This window comes from Lemur catta, chromosome X, assembly GCF_020740605.2.
Source record: "Lemur catta isolate mLemCat1 chromosome X, mLemCat1.pri, whole genome shotgun sequence".
NCBI lineage: Eukaryota > Metazoa > Chordata > Mammalia > Primates > Lemuridae > Lemur > Lemur catta.
Genome location: NC_059155.1, coordinates 9,210,214 through 9,226,309, shown reverse-complemented (window position 1 = coordinate 9,226,309; position 16,096 = coordinate 9,210,214). Strand labels below are relative to the sequence as shown.

General features: G+C 43.8%; 1 protein-coding gene across 1 annotated transcript in view; it reads right to left on the bottom strand.

Moving 5' to 3' along the window:
• IL1RAPL2 (interleukin 1 receptor accessory protein like 2) overlaps positions 1 to 14,573 on the bottom strand; it is a 1,016,789-nt gene extending 1,002,216 nt beyond the window's left edge. Inside the window, exon 1 of the mRNA XM_045537537.1 lies at positions 13,687 to 14,573. The gene's annotated coding sequence lies outside the window, so the exon portion shown is untranslated. The remainder of the gene's footprint in view (positions 1 to 13,686) is intronic.
• Between the last annotated feature and the right edge of the window lie 1,523 nt (positions 14,574 to 16,096).

Sequence of the window (16,096 nt, the reverse complement as noted above, 5' to 3'; positions counted from 1 at the left end):
CAAATGTAGTTATACCACAATTTCACATTATGGATATTCACTTTTGAGACAAATAGTGTATTATTTCATTTCCTTTTTTGTACTTTTGTTTTTCCCACAGTTATGAGAATATATTATTATAATTGTCTCATTTTTGCATGACTCATTTTTCTATATCCCTATAACCAAGTGCCCCCAGACTCTTCAACAGATCTTTAAAAACCCTTATGAAAATAACTTTCCTGGAACATCCCTCTTGGAGCACTCCCCCTTCGTGCTCAAAATCTAAATGAGTTGCTCTCTTGACTTACTTGCACAATTGACATGCGGGGGCTTCTCTTTACTTCTTCCCTTTGTTGAATTCCCTGTTGCCTGTATCTCTCTCATACTGTGCTGGATATACCTCCTGTTTGTGCCTCCAAATCCCTTTCTACCGTTCACCACATGCTCTCTTCCCTGGGACTGATTCTACATCAAAGGGCCCACTTCAGCTCTCTCTGGTGGATCCAGTTCAGAATCAGAAGATGTGTAAGGTGTTTTCACACTGCCATTTCTACTTCTGCCTTCCTGTAAAAACCTCTGCCACTTTGAGGCCCATGCCATTCAGCTTTAGCGTTCTCTCTATTCTTGCAGTGGTTACCTATCAGTCTTCCAGATATTGCTAGGAAGTGCCCCCTCAAACTCTCCTCTGTGTCTTTTGACATGCCCCCATCATTCTTTGAGCACTTCTTATTTTCCGGCAGCCCAGGATGTTCCAGGCTCATCTTGTTGCTTTCCCTGCCTCAGGCCTGAGATAAGCAATTTCTCCAAAGAACTGTGGTTACTTTTAGTGGAGATTAGTATTTAGGAACGAAAATGTGAGTATTTTTTATGTTCATTGCTACTAAGGTGTTGCTGCTCCCAACCCTCCCAGTGGACAGTTAGGAAATATACACACATATGTAGCAGATACGTACTCATTACAAAAATAGAAATATACATACATATATAGGTGGAGGTAGAGATAGCCATGAGTTGACGCTGATACTTCCAATTCAACACTATAGAGTCCCATCTAGCCTCACCCCTTTCCATATTTGTAACTGCCTTCTATAACAGTGAGAAGCCTACTCCTATTATTCTTAATATATCCATTTATTCGCAAATTCTCTTGGTAGGTAGTCAACTATCCCATCTTGTCCAGGTTGTCGCTCCATTCAGCCTTCCTTGTAGGGGCCCTGACCCCTGCAGGGCTACCATCCCTCAGATGCCCTGCTCACATGAGCCCTAGCCACTGCTGGGCTGCCTTGCCAACCTGCTCTTGGATCCTCCTCACACAGATCCTGACAACCCTTGCACTTCCTTCCCACCTCACAACCAGTTTTTACCTTACCTATCAGTCCTTGATGCTCCTTTTCTATACGGTTTCAATTCATGGTTCATCGCTTCCAAAACTTGTACTTATATCTTCAATTTCTCATTCTATTGTCCTTCCAGTGAATCCCTCTGGCAAAATTCAGCCCTGTCCACTGCCTGTATTCTTATAGCTGAGCACAGCTTGAAAAAACTACACAGCCATGTAGACTTATAAATTAATGATACCCAACATCATTTGAACCCTCAATGTTAACCTATTCTTCTGTGTTTAATCACTTCTTTCCCCCAAGGTATAATGAGCTATTCAAACTTCCTTCCCAACTACTACTACTTCACAAAGAAAACGGAGGATAACTGAGGACATAGAATTCCTAAACATTCCAGTGGAATTATTCACTTTGAACAAAACACTGAAGAATTAAATGAGTATGCAGGAGTGAGGGAGAGTATAAATAGGGCTGGAAAGTCAAGTCTGACAGTGAAGTAAAAGGCAACAAGAGCAACTGCTTGAATGGAAGAATGTAGCCTGAGATGAGTGGTGAGTGTTTGGAATAGCAACCATGGGAAACAGATGGGAAAGAAAGCTGAATAGTACATGAAAAAGGTATTCCTAGCAACTCTGCAGGGCCCAGATGAGATTAAGAACATACGCTGGTATTGATACAGGTATGATTTTCTCTAGAGGAGTTCAGCCACATATCAGATGTTAGAGCAGAAAATGTGGTGGTTACAGTGATCCAAGAATGGGGGGGAAGTATTTCTTCACATGCTTAGTGATAAGATAATGAGGCTAGAACAGGGGTGGGGAAACTGTGGCCTGCTAGGTCCTTAAGTACAGCCTTTTGACTAAATCCAAATTTTACAGAACAAATCCTTTTATTTTTATTAATACATTTTTGTTCGTCTTTTATAGTTCTATTTTATTTTTAAAGGGAACCTATCTAAAATACCAAAGAATAAATTAAGTTTCAATGAAATAATCCTCCCATATTGACCAGCACAATCAGAACATTAGTCAGCCATAAGGGCTACATTGACGGCTGCTACACTCATGATTTAGTTCTAACTTCCCCCACCTGACTGGTGCCACTATCGCACAAGGCTGGTTGGTCAGAGTTTATGGAGGTCCAGCACACCAGTCTGTTGTCAGCTTTTGACAACAGTGCATTGTGTTTCTGTTTGAAGTGGAATTCGTGAATAGTTGCACAGCTTGACAGTTTTTAATTCTGTCTGTCTGCTTAACAGCCTGTCATGTCAAAGACGACCAAGAGAAAACAGATATTTAATGAGGATTGGGAATTGCAATATTATCTTGTTTCCGCTAAAGATAAGATGATTTGCTTGTTTTGTGATACTGCAATATCAATATTAAACAAATTCACTGCCCATCAGCATTATAACACTCATAAGAACCACAAATATTTTAAATTACAGGGAGAGGTACAAAAGGTTGTATTGCAGAAATTAAAAGATGAAAAGCAAAACTGATACTACTGATTCGGCGCAGGTTTTATACTTAATTCCGGTCATAACAGAAGATTTTCTTTGCTGCAAAGAGTTACTCAATTTGGGCACTCTTGTGAACAGAACATGGGGAATAAGTATTTTCAACAACTTTCAAGATAAGTGTCTTGAAGTTGGACTGAATTTGGTAAATTTAGTGAGTATATGCACAGATGGTACACCTTCCATGACAGGAACACATGAAAGGTTTATTGCACAGATAAAAAAAATGTACATGGACAATGTATATAACCTGAGCTTTTGTACCCCCATGATGAGCTGAAATAAAAAAAAAATGTATTAGCAGACCTAGATGCTCTTTCTTTTCATTGTTTCTTGCATCAACAAAATCTCTGTGCTAAAGCTACAATTTTAAGTGACACTTTGCCACAAGTCATAAGTATTGTTAACTATATTCGTGCAAATGCAATATGGCATTGTCAGTTTCATAATATGGTATAGATTTACAGCTGCTGGTGCCACTACAGTGGAACTATGGAACAGGGCAAGTCCATGCTAAGTTATGAGGCTTTATTCTTTTCTAATTAAACCAGGAAATTACAGTATATGGTCCTTTCCCCACCAATGCATATCTCTCTAGCAACATTGCAAGTGTTATCAGAGGTGGGATCTGAAATATTTCAATAACTGTATATATGTATAGGATATATATAATGTATGCTTGTAATATAAGAGTTCAAATAACATTTTATTACTTAGGGATGGTTAGCTGATGGACAGTTATATTTTGGAGTCAACATACACCTGTATCTACCAAATACTACAATTATCTTTTCCAATTTATCTTTGTTATTGTTGTACATTTTATACATATACATTTCAATGTTTATGTAAAATGATCTATTTTTGATTGTTTCTTCCTGTATTGTTATTAGAAACTCCTTCTCCCAAGTTACTTTTATTTTATTTTAGTTATTATATACTTTTTGCATTTAGCACTTGAATCATTTTGAAGTTTACATTTAACTTTGACTAGCTTATCTTGTAAATTAATAAGCATAATAACTGCCACCATGCATTAAGCATTTGAGTATTGTGTATTCAGATAAGCATTTTACATGCATTATATTGTATATGGTTTTATTATTCTCACTGTAAATACAAATAATTAAGAGTACAAACAGACTTTTTAAAAGAAAATCCAAAATCCCTCCATCTATAATTAACATTTACGTGAAAAATTTCCTATATATTTCATATTCTTATATGCACATGTAGATGTATAAAAATACATATACAAGTACAGAGATAGGCAAGTACATTGAATTATACTGCTTTGTAACCTACCGTTTACATTAAATTATATTTATAGATATATTTACATATCAAAAACTGTAGGTCCACATTATCTTTAATATGTGCAAACTGACTAAAATGGTACATCCCAATTGACCTAGTCAGTCCACTATTAGAGCCACTTACATTGTTTCCAAAGTTTTGGTACCATAAACATTAATGAACTCCCTTGTGTATACATCTTTTAGCACTTGCATTTATCTTCTTAGAATAAATTCTTACTGAAACTGCTAGATCATAGAAGGTGGTTTACATTTTCATACAGATTGCCAACCCAACTTTTGGAAAGGAACCAACTGAAACAGTGTATTAGATCATCCATATCCCCACAGCCTTGCCAACACTGTGTTTCTTTGATCTTTTAAACATTCTTAATCTGATATATGAAAATCATTCGTTTTTATTTGGAAAGTCAGTTTGGTATTCCTTCTTTTGTGAATATTCGGTTCATGAATTTTCCCCATTTTTTATTAGAAGATTTATAATTAATATATAGAAGTTCTTTATATATTAAGAATATCTGCCCATTGTTATGTGTCACAGATATTTTTCCTAGTTTTTTTTTTTAAGCTTGATTATGGTATTTTTTTTGTCATATAGACTTTTTTGAAGGTTAAATGTATTAATCTGGCCGGGCGCGGTGGCTCACGCCTGTAATCCTAGCCCCCTCTGGGAGGCCGAGGCAGGTGGATCGCTCGAGGTCAGGAGTTCGAGACCAGCCTGAGTGAGACCCCGTCTCTACTAAAAATAGAAAGAAATTATCTGGACAACTAAAAATATATATAGAAAAAATTAGCCGGGCATGGTGACTACATGCCTGTAGTCCCAGCTACTCGGGAGGCTGAGGCAGGAGGATCGCTTGAGCCCAGGAGTTTGAGGTTGCTGTGAGCTAGGCTGACGCCACAGCACTCTACTCAGGGCAACACAGTGAGACGCTATCTCAAAAAAATAAAATAAAATAAATAAATGAATAAATTTCACCTGTTGTCCTAAACACATTTATTGAAAAAAATCTATCTTTTAAAATACAACCCATGGATTTTAAATGCCTCTTTGTCATTTCTTGAAATCCATAGTATACTTATTTCTTTGGACACTGCTCTGTTATGGTAACCTGTCTTTTCCCATACAAGTGCCACAATATTTTAATTATCATAATTTCCAGTATAATTTATATGTGATAGGTCACGTTCTTTATTTATGTTTCCTTTTCAGAATTTCATCTGGAATTTACTTTGGTGATTAATGTGATGTAAATATCTAATTTTCCCCCCAAATAGACTCAATTTTAACTAATTTGTGTTGAGAAGGGAAGTGGCAACACTAGGGCACTGGGAATTTTGAATAACTCTGCATAAACCCATGAAAGCGGTCACCTTTGTGAACACATTGCTGGTGGAAACAAATGTTGAGAACCACTGTTGTATAACAGTGCTGTCCAAAAAACCTGTGGTAAGGAGAATGCTCTATAGCTGCACTTTCCATTATGGTAATCACTGGCCACATGTGGCTATTGATCACTTGAAATGTGGCTAGCATTATTAAGGAACTGAATTTTTAGTTGTATTTAACTGTAATCAATTTAAATGTATACAACCACATGTTTACTGGATAAAGCACTTCTAGAGCAGTTATTTTTAAAATCACTTCCCTGTTATACTGCTTCATAGCATCACTGACAGATAATAGATTTGGCAATTTCCTATTTAACCTGAAACTATCATTTAGATAGTAAAATGCTAAGGCTAACCCTGAGATCTCAAAGCCAGCTCAAATGAGTACGTAACAGATGCCCCCTGTACACTTGGCAGTCTGCAGAATAAAAGAGGCAGATAAGACAGCATTCAAGTTGTTTAAAATTTAGTAGAGGAGATAAAGTGGTACATAAATTATAATGGTTGTAGAACAAGGTAAGAACCATAAAAGAGAAATCAAAAAGGTGTCAAGGAAGTTCCAAGAAGAGAGAAATTATTTTGGCTATGGAGCATGAGAGAGAAATTAGGGAGGGCTTCATGGAAGAGGTGGCAATTAAGCTACTTCTTAAATATGGTTCATTCTCAACAGGCAGAGAAGTAGAGATGGAAAGGAGAGGAGGAAGGGACTCCAGGATAAAAGAATGACATAAACAAAGGCACAAAGGATGGATAACAAAGGTTATATTGGACAACATTGAGTGGTCCAATCTGGCTAGGTCATGTAAGAAGGAAAGTAGTGAGAAATATGGCTTCCTAGGTAGACTGAGGCTAAATATCAAAGGGCCTTTGATTTCTGGCCAAATAATCTACACTTGACTTTTCAGCTAGTGAGAAGAGAATAAAGTCCCTTTAGACTAGTGTCATTTGAGCTCAGGACTCCAGAGCCATAATAGATTTGTGGTATCAATAAAATAAAATATCACACTGAAGGCCCTGACTTCACCACAGTGCGATGTATCAATGTAGCAAAATTGTACTTGTACCCCCATGAATAGATGCAAATAAAAAATGCGCCAGGGGCGGTGGCTCACGCCTATAATCCTAGCATTCTGGGAGGCCGAGGCGGGTGGATCACTCGAGGTCAGGAGTTCGAGACCAGCCTGAGCGAGACCCCGTCTCTACTAAAAAAAAATAGAAAGAAATTATCTGGACAACTAAAAATATATATAGAAAAAATTAGCCGGGCATGGTGGCGCATGCCTGTAGTCCCAGCTACTCGGGAGGCTGAGGCAGGAGGATCGCTTGAGCCCAGGAGTCTGAGGTTGCTGTGAGCTAGGCTGACGCCATGGCACTCACTGTAGCCCGGGCAACAGAGCGAGACTCTGTGTCAAAAATAAATAAATAAATAAATAAATAAAATTAAATAAATAAATGGGGAAAAAAATAACGTTTCCCAGCTTGGAAAGATTACCCACCTCACAAGATTATTGTGAATATTAGGCAAGGTAAGGACAGAGAAAAGACATTTAACAAAGTATAAAACGAGTGATTTAGATGTTTCCTAGAGTGGCACACACCCAAGTAAGGCAGAACAAAACAACCTATTTGGGCACCGTACTTGACTGAGAAAAAGAAGTCTTTAAAACACGGTTCTAATGATTTTTTTTTTTTCTTTTTGAGACAGAGTCTCGCTCTGTTGCCCGGCTAGAGTGAGTGCTGTGGCGTCAGCCCAGCTCACAGCAACCTCAAACTCCTGGGCTCAAGCGATCCTCCTTCCTCAGCCTCCTGAGTAGCTGGGACTACAGGCATGCGCCCCCATGCCCGGCTAATTTTTTTCTCTATATATATATTTGTAGTTGTCCAGATAATTTCTTTCTATTTTTAGTAGAGACGGGATCTCACTCTTGCTGAGGCTGGTCTCGAACTCCTGACCTTGAGTGATCCACCCGCCTCAGTCTCCCTGAGTGCTAGGATTACAGGCGTGAGCCACCACGCCCGGCCTCTAATGATTAAATGGTGTAACTTCAGCAGGCAAACTGATAGGAGACAACACACTATTTGGGTCCCTGGATGTCAGAAGGATGACATAGACTTTCTAGGTTAGTAGTAACAAATGTCACCTAGTCCAGTCTCCCAGATCTGATGTTTGAGCTCCTGCCAAATGGCTGGCCATGGTATGCTATGTATACACCTGCAATGGTGGAGAACTTTCTAGAGTTACAATGCAACTCATTTAATAGGCAACTCAAATTGTTAGATATTATTTCAGATTCAATAACAATCCACACCATTTAACATCCACTCACTAGGTATCCAACAGTTTTAAATAAATAACTAAATGGGCTTCAGGAAGATTAGTCCAATATGGATATATTGAATTGGAGAGCACACTGAAGACAGCAAGAAGAGGCTTTTATAGCAGGCCACATCGAGAATCCAGAGGACCCGACTACAAGTAGCAGCAGCAGGAATGCAGAGAAAACCTATTCTGGAGACAGCTCTCAGGGCATTTAATAAAAGGTAGAATGCAATATGGCAGGAATGGATGAGGCACACAGGAGTCGTCACAGATGAATGAGATCAGAAGTCTTGGGATTAGAGAATGATGACATCATTAAAAGAAACAGACAAAAAAACATAAGTTTGCTTGGGGCAAAATGTCAAATCGTTGTTTGAATACATTTTACATGCCAACAGCACACCCAAATACACGAAATGAATTTTCCCATTTAAATGGGTAAAATTAAATGAATTTACCCATTCATTTCCTGAGACATAGTTCCTCAACTGAGTAGAACAGTCTTGTTTGCCAGCATGAACTAAAATAAAATCTTAAGCTCTCCCCAGCTGACTGGATGGGCCCCTCTTGGCCAAGGGGATATCCTAAAACTGAGTTGCTGGCCATGAGAAGATGGGTCAGACATACCTCTTCATGTCCCCCTCCCTGGGGGTAAAAAGCATTTTAGAACTCAGGAGAGAAGGCAAGGTACAGCTACATGAAGATGTGAGATTTAACGGGAAAAATAAAGAATGTGGCACAGAGAATAGGTATTTAGATTATGTGACCAAAGATTTGGAGCCAAGTCTGTGGCCAGTTAAGTCCAAAAGAGACTAGCCCACAATGAACTCACTCCACTGCCTCTTATGTCATTAGGAGCCAGCTCAAGTGAACCAGCCCAACAAGTGGTGGCTTTGACCAGATCGACCCATATATCAACAGTACATCTTTGCATCAGGCCTTACATTGGACAAACATGCTTGGCTTGGCACTGCCAGCTCTGAGTCTAAACATAATAAGAGGCTTATTCTCAAGTCTTAGCTCAGGATAATTAAAGCACATAGTGTACATTCAACATTGATCTTTCTCCACCAAGTTGGCTCTGATCACAGCTTTCTGACCCAGGCTCAAGGGACAAGTCTTAGGGATTAAGGGGTGTGAGCTGCTGGCTACAGCTAGAATCTATCCCTGAAAAGCCCTGTTAGCCCACACCTTGAGGTTTAGTGGTGATTTTTCTTACTGTTTTATCTTATTAATGAAGAGCTCAAACTTGAGGGTTTTTTTCTCTCTTCCACTTGATTGCAATGCATTTTCACCAAGGAGTTTATGGTACTTCTCAAATGAAGAAGACAGTGTGTGCATTCCTCTACCAGTCCTGGCTATGATGATTATTGCTGCAGTTATAGAAATATCCAAATACAAGGGAGAAACATATTTTTCCCCTTTAAATTTCAACCTGTCACAGAACATAGTCAAGCCATCACACTGCACACGGTGATGATTTTAAGGAACAGATGTGAACACAATTCTGTTTTACCAAAGTATATGATCATTTCAACCACATTTTAACTCGTTTCACTTTCCCAGCCTTTCCCCTTCTTCCTAAACAGCAAATGTTTTGCACTGAGCCACATCAATGAACTACAGAAGGCAACATGTTTGATAAAGTGAAGTATGCTTATTGTTTTAAACAAAACTGGAATAGTCACTTCATAATTCATCTTTCTTATACAGTAAGATTCTTTAGAATGTCTCTTAAAGTTAAATAAAGCTTCAGTGGGCTTTGTGCCCATGGAGACATGTTCTAGGTGGGTAATTCAGGCTGTTCCCAAGGTTGCCCCACCATCAGTTCACCCTGGTAAGCAGCACATGCGTGTACGGACGCTATTGCCAGTTATTGGTGTGCCAAACTCTGTAAAATAATTTAAAGAGGTTTATTCTGAGCCAAGTTTGAGGACCATGGCCTGGAGCCACGCCCAAGAAGCCTTGAGCAAGTGGACTCACTGTGGTTGGGTTATACATTTCAGGGAGAGACGAATTACACGTAAAGTCATAAATCTACATGGAAGGTGTGCATTGGTTTGGCCTGAAAAAGTGGGACATCTCAAAGCAGGGGCTGAGGGTTACAAGAGGGTTTAAAGACTGTTTGATTTGTAATTGATTAAAGAAATGAAACTGTCTATTTTTTTCTTTTTATAGAATGTCTTTTGTTCTTTTGGGTAGATGCCCAATAATGGGATTGCTGGATCAAATGGTAGGTCTACTTGTATCTGTTTAAGATTATAGCAGCACAATTCACAATCACAAAAATGTGGAAACAACCCAAATGCCCATTAATACATGAGTGGATTAATAAAATGTGGTATATGTATACCATGGAGTATTACTCAGCTATAAGAAATAACGGTGATATAGAACCTCTTATATTCTCCTGGATAGAGTTGGAACCCATTCTACTAAGTGAAGTATCCCAAGAATGGAAAAATAAGCACCACATGTACTCACCAGCAAATTGGTTTCCCTGATCATCACCTAAGTGCACATTTGGGAATAACACCAATTGGGTGTCAGGCAGATGTTGGGGGGGGATGGGTGCATACCTACATAATGAGCACGATGTGCACTGTCTGGGGAATGGACATGCTTGAAGCTCTATGGGCAATACACATAACCTAAACTTTTGTACCCCCATAATATGCTGAAATAAAAAAATAAATAATTAAAAAAAAGAAAAAAAAAGTAAAGAAATGAAACTGTCTAAAGGCTTAGATTTTTTTCCCAGAATATTAGGAAGGTACAAATGCTTTGGTTACATGAATTGCTTTTGTACAGTTTGAGTCAAAGTTGTAAGTGTGCCCATCACCCATATAGTGTGCACTGTACCCATTAGGTGTGAATTTACGCATCCCCTCCGCCACCCTCCCACCTGCTTGATCTCTGTTATACTTTACTACCATCTGTACATATGAGTGTTGATCTATATGTTTCAATGTAGTAGTGAGTAAATATGGTTTTTGTTTATCCATCATTGTGATACTTCACTTTAAAGGTTGGTCTCCAGTTCCATTCAGGTTGTTACAAAAGGTAAGAAGAAGACCCCAAAGGCAATCATAGCAACAATAAAGATAAATAGGACCTGATTAAATTTCAAAGGCTTAGAATGTTTTAAGTTAAGTCAGTTCATCGGAAACAAGCCAATGGCCAGACTCAAGTGATTTGTTATATAAATTGAGAACCTCCAAGTTTGTCTGGCATAGTGTTAGCCCAGTGAATGGGTTACAAAGGTTATCTACAAGAATACAGGGGGGCATGATGAGGTATGTCTGACCTCTCTTCTCATGGCCAGCAACTCAGTTTTAAGTTATCCCCTTGGCCAAGAGGGGGCCCATCCAGTCAGCTGGAGGGAGCTTAAGATTTTTTTTAGTTCACATTGGCAAACAAGAATGTTCTACTCAATTGAGGAACTATGTCTCAGAAAATGAATGGGTAAATCAAGACTCAGACTAGATTTTACAGGTAAATGCCACATTCCAGGGCCACCCGATATCCCCCACCCCTGCTCAGTGCCTTTAGCCTCTGCACACTTAAGTAGTAGGGGGTAGGAGCCTCACAGAAACTAAAAATGGCCCAATTACTCAACCTAAGACCGAACAGAAATCAGAGGGGGCAGCAGAGGCTATGCCACAAAGCCAGGTTTAAATCCCCAACCCTACCACTCTGAAGGCCTGGCCTTGGCCTATCGGGCAGAAGCAGAAGCAACTATGGCTCTCTGTCACCAAGGAAGCACTGGTCACAGCTTGCCCCTCCCTCGGACCAGCAGGGGCTACAGTGGGCGAGCCAGGAGCCTTTGATGCCACAGCCTTTTACCCACATTTAAATGCTTTATATTTAAATCATCTGCTTCCACCTCCGGTAATTGCGGGCTGTCTAGCCTAGGGCAGCCTTCAAATTGGAGAGCCAGCTGTGAGCAGGCAGCTCTAGAGCTGGAGCGAACGCATGGGTCCAGCAACTGCGCAGTGCAATAGTAGTGGCCCTAGAGCAAGGATTGCTAGGCGGAGAGGAGTAGAAAGGACGCAAGGGGGAAGGTAGGCACTTCCGCTGAAGGCTAGGCTCGGGACACCTGGGAATTTCGCTCTCCTTAGGTCCCAGGGGAGTTGCTCAATTCCTATCTGGGGACGCAGGAGCATTAAGAACGCGTTCTGAGAGACAAGAAGCGGCGGAAGCCTAAGTATCCGCGACCCTGTAAGGCAAAGAGCCCAGTGGTGCAACACTGCATGGACACTACTGTCCCCAAATTATCTGCTTCCACCGCGGGTAACCGTGAACTGTCTAGCCCAGGGCGGCCCTCAAATTGCAGTTTACACGGTAAGCGGCTGAGAGCTGGAGCCACCACTTCAGTCGGGGTCCTCAACGGTAAGGTATGGGGGGTGGGGGATGGGAGTGCCAGTCCCCAACAGCGATCCCGGAAACTTAACTCCTTCCTTCCTGGGGGCGGGGCGGGGCGCCTGTAACTGAGGTGGTCTTCCTGAGCTGCAGGACGCCCGCTGAACTTGCAGGCTCAGGAATCTGTCCTTTCCTCCCTCTCTCCTTACTTCCATCAGGACTGCCCCCAGCTGTGCCGCATGTTTAGTGATCTACAGCTTGGTTCCTCTGGTCAGGAAAGGAGAGAAAGATTCCTTCTTGGAAGTCTACACAAGATGAGACTGAATGTAGTGGTGGTGGGCAGGTCCCGCTTCCTCATTCAGGGGCAAGATATTCCTAAATAGATTTCCCACCTCCAACAATAACAACAAAAACACCCGTGGTAGGCTCCAGAATAGCTTTCAGCTGAGAAGAACTTTTTCAGCGCTTCAGCCCAGTCACAACTTTTGTGGGTGGCATGAGGAAAACCTTAAATACCTGTTTACTAATGTTTCCCCCTAAGTCCTTAGGTCGCATACATGGCGAAAGGGTGGCTCCAGGGACCGGGAGAAACCCCTGAAACAGAATTATAACACACTTTCTTTGCCATTGTCTCCTTGCCAGAACATTTTTCTTAAAGGTCTGATAGTGATCAAACTGGTAGCTCCATCCCCGGGCCCAAAGAGGCAAGGCGAGCCACTCAGGGGTGGCTGCCCCTACTCCCCCTCTCTGGGGTTCCTTAACAAGGAATCTGGAGCGCAACTTGGCGCGGGTCAGTTGCAACAGTGAAGAGAGGGTCACTCAATCTGGGAAGCCCGCTCAAGGGGCAGCGGGGATCTTTCGGAAAGAGAGGAGGCGTCTCAGGGTCCGCGTGGCGGGTACCTTCAGGCTCTCAGGGCAGAAAGACAGAGATGGCCCCAAATCGCGAGCGCGCTCCCCCGTCTAGTGTTCGGTGGGAATCCCCAGGAGTGGGGAGCGCATTGCTGGGGAACCCCCTCGCTGCTCCGCCGAGGAGCCGCCTTGAGCCCTGTCCCCGCGCAGGTTGCTCTCGCGGCCGCGGGCAGAAATGAGAGGGACCAGAAGCGGCCAGCGGGAAACTGCCTTACAGGCAAGGCTGCAGAGCCCGCGCGCCTGCGGCAGAGAGCACACGATCGCGCCGCGGAAATACAACGCACCGGCGGCTCGCCAGCGTCTGACCGTCGGTGCACGCTCCTCCCACGCGAAGAGCCCCAGGCCTTGGAAGCCCTGGTCCCTAAACTTTCTGGGAGGACCGAAGGGAGAGAAAGCAAACTGGCAAGTTTCCAGGCACGGGGACCAGGGCTGCAGGAGAACTAGAGCTTCCGTTGGCCGCGGCCTGGCCTCATGCCTCCTGAGAGCGCATCGCCTTCTCCCCTGGCCCTCGCCGGCCAACTCTCCAGTTCTGCGAGCGGGCATTACCTGAGTTTCGCCAAACAGCCAACAAAACGTCCAGCAGGTCTCAGGAGTGTAGTTCCACGTCCAGGGCGAGATGGCGAGCCGGGATCCGGAGAGCGCGGGCTCGGACTTCCCGGACGGTCGGACAGGCTACCCCAAAACGAGCGGGGCTGGAGAAAGCGTGAGGAAGACCTTGTGTCCCCAAGGAACGAACAGAACAGCCCCGTCTGTTTCCTCCACCCCCTGTCTTAGCCAAAGAGGATGCCAGGAAACTTCCCCCCCGATCAGGGAAGATTCCTAGAGTTCAGCGGAGCTTCTGAGGACTTTGGGGGGAGCCGGAGAGGGAGAGGTTACGGAAGATTCCTAAAAATCACTCAGCTCCTTAGTTAGAATGGCAGGTGCCGCCTCTTGAATCAGTGACTAGCTTCTCCTAAGTCGCCTGCCTCCCAGACTCTTCCTTCTGCGCGACTTCGTTTCAGAGCAGCCTTTCTCCAGCCGCACCTTCCCTCGGCCAAGCGGTGCACACCGGGGCGCGGGCGCCTCAGCCTGTGGCCCTCGCGCCCCTTGTGAGGCACACCCGCTCCGGAAGGCAGGCGGCAGACCCACCGGCTGCCCCCTCACCCTGACAGAAGCGCAGGCGGCAGGTGCAAACTCTGCCTGCCCACCTCCCTCCCGCCTGTTTACTGCTCCAGCCTTTCACGGGAACCCTCCGGCCAGTGCGCAAAAGCCCAAACGTCTCCCCTAGCTCCGAAGAGGGAGGGGCGCCCGGGAAGTGAGCTCCAGGCTCGCCTCACATCCTGCCACCGCTGCTGCCGCCTCCAAAATATGCCTGGAGTGGGGGGTGGGAGGGTAGTGGAAGTCACCAAGAGCTGCGTTTTCGTCGCTAACAGTTTGGTGCCTCCTAGCTGACTGATTGCACCGGGGAGGAGGTGGGAATTAGAGAGAACCGCTCGGGCGCGTCACAAAAAGGGCCGCTTTTGCTCCTCCTCCTCTTCCACACCCCTTTGGATTTGGGAACGGGGGGAGGGGAGGCAGAGTGAGGAGAGTGGAAAAGGCTGCCAACCCCAAATCCCCCATCCCCTGGTTAGAAAAAAAAGGCACTTCTCTCTTACCTTTCCCGGGAGAAGGAAAGCGCGTCCCGGCAGCGCCGTCTAGCGTCCGTACCGAGTAGGCCGGCATACAGGATTCGGGCGAGCGCTCAACAGAGTGCAGGTGTGCAAAGCCACTTAAGCAAAGTTTTGCAGCTCTCCTGGTCCCCAGTTCCAGCCACTGAACAGGTATCTAGTTCAGCCAGGAGTTCACCTGCTTGGTTCCCCGCAGGCTGGAATTTATTTTTAAAGACACAGGCCACCTAGTTTTACTTAGAATGCGAGCTCTTCTTCCCAGTACCGAAGAAAACTCGTCTTTTCCATCCTTCCCACGTAAGAGATCCTTAAGTCTCAGGGTTATCCAGCCCCGCCAATCAGAGCAAGCAGGTCCGGTCCCGGGACTCAAGGCTGGACTCGCAGCTAGAAGCCGGGCTGCGATTACGTTGTCACGCGCTGGAGGCTCGCCCACCTGCACCTGACCACCTGCTCTCCAAAGTCAAACAGGCCAGGAACCCCTTTCTCTAAGCGACACGGAGGAGAGGAACCATGACCCAGGCACCAGCCGCGTTCCTAGATCACGGCGACGAAGAGTAGTGTTTCCGCGCCAGGTTATCTCCCAGAGCGTTTTGCTGGGCTCTCAGGCGCCGCGCTGATTAACACACTTTACAGAATTGCTCATTTAACGGGTCAGCTGAGCGCTGTTCTCCAGCATTTGCTGCTGCGCTGGGCTCCTGTTAATTTGTCTTTCTCTGAGCTTTCTCCAGCTGTTCTCCCGAGGCCGCTCCACCGTTCTGCATTAGCCACAAAGAGCGAGCGAGAGAGTGGATACTGGATCCAAGAGGGAGCAATTGAGTGTGGAGCTCAGGAAATTTCACCCCAAAATATGACGCCTTGGAATAAAGAGTATTTTGAATTAAAGCCCTGGCAGATTAAAAAAAAAAAATCATGGGAAAGGGCTTTCCCTCTATCTGCATATCAAAAGAACAATGAACTTCCCTTGCTCTCGCTGTTATTTCAATAGGCTGCCGGAAAGACAAGAATGCAACCATATCCCGCCCAGGTCATTTTAAACACAATACCTGTCTCCCAGGTTAATTTGCAAGTCAGTGTTTCCCTCAAGTTTTCATCCTTCCTACCAAGCATTTATTGCCCCAAAACAGAATTACCTTTATTTCTCATCTCTCCATACCCTCCAAAAAGACACTAGTATAAAAATATCTGGATCCCATTGAGATATTGGGTAATCACTCTGTGATTCTCCCCCTGCCCATGATAAATAAATCTCTCTCGTATTAATCTGCCTTAACTGTGAGTCAATCTTTCAACGAACTTTTGGCGGAAAGGGC